The sequence below is a fragment of the Cebus imitator genome, unplaced genomic scaffold (assembly GCF_001604975.1).
Source record: "Cebus imitator isolate Cc_AM_T3 unplaced genomic scaffold, Cebus_imitator-1.0 Scaffold18, whole genome shotgun sequence".
NCBI lineage: Eukaryota > Metazoa > Chordata > Mammalia > Primates > Cebidae > Cebus > Cebus imitator.
In genome coordinates, this window is record NW_016107333.1 from 4414354 (window position 1) to 4415455 (window position 1102).

General features: G+C 49.6%; 1 protein-coding gene across 4 annotated transcripts in view; it reads right to left on the reverse strand.

Moving 5' to 3' along the window:
* SRC (SRC proto-oncogene, non-receptor tyrosine kinase) overlaps positions 1-1102 on the reverse strand; it is a 60427-nt gene that overhangs the window by 29368 nt on the left and 29957 nt on the right. Inside the window, exon 1 of one of the 4 annotated variants that reach the window (XM_017512301.1) lies at positions 675-782. The exons of the other annotated variants lie outside the window; for them this stretch is intronic. The gene's annotated coding sequence lies outside the window, so the exon portion shown is untranslated. Of the gene's footprint in view, positions 1-674; positions 783-1102 lie in introns of those variants that run through there. 4 annotated transcript variants of the gene reach the window in all.

Genomic DNA, 1102 nt, shown 5'->3' on the forward strand with positions numbered 1-1102 from the left:
GGGTTTCTCCATGTTGGTCAGGCTGGTCTCGAACTCCCGACCTCAGGTGATCCGGCTGCCTCGGCCTCCCAAAGTGCTGGGGTTACAGGTGTGAGCCACCACACCCAGCCGACACTTGCCCTCTTTTGCAGTCACTCTCATAATTAGGCAAAAGCCTCCAAAACACCTATTATATGGTCCTGGGGGTGCTGCCTGGTGGAGCTGATTAGGAGCCAAGGCCTACAAAAGCCACTTACCAGGTAAAGAGCACAGAAAATACAGGCATGCCACTGTGGACTGAATGCACGTTCCCCACCCCAGATTCATATGTCAAAGCCCTAGTCCCCAGTGTGATGGTGTTTGGAGGTGGGCCTTGGGAGGTGATTACATTTAGATGAGAAATAAAGATGGATTCCTCACAATGGGAGTAGTGCCCCTCACAAAGAAGAGGAGACCAGAGCCCCATCTCTGTGCCATGTGAAGAGGCATTAAGAAGGTGGCCGTCTGCAAACCAGGAAGAGAGTCCTCATCAGACATGGAAGCTACTGGCACCTTTATATTGGACTCTCCAGCCTTCAGAGCTGTGAGAAATCAATGTTCATGGTTTAAACTGCCCAGTCTGTGGTATTTTGTTATAGCCACCTGGATGAATTAAGATACATATCCACCAGCTAACCCCACTTTAAGATACTTACCAATACAATTAGCTTAGAAAAAGAGGGCTGGGTGTGGTGGCTCACACCTGTAATCCCGGCACTTTGGGAGGCTGAGGCAGATGGATTGCTAAAGCCCAGGAGTTTCAGACCATCCCGTGCAACATGGTGAAACACCATCTCTACAAAAAAACACAAAAATTTGGCCAGGTGTGTTGGCTCACACATGTAATCCCAATACCTTGTGAGGTGGAGGCAGGAAGATCGCTTGAGCCTAAGGAGTTTGAGACTAACCTAGGCAACATGGTGAAACCCTGTTTCTACAAAAAAATACACAAAAACATAGCCAGGTATGGTGGCATGCACCTGTGGTCCCAGCTACTCAGGAGGCTGAAGTGGGAGGATCCCTTGAGGGAGATAGAGGCTGCAGTGAGCCATCATCACACCACTGCACTCCAGCCTGAGCAACA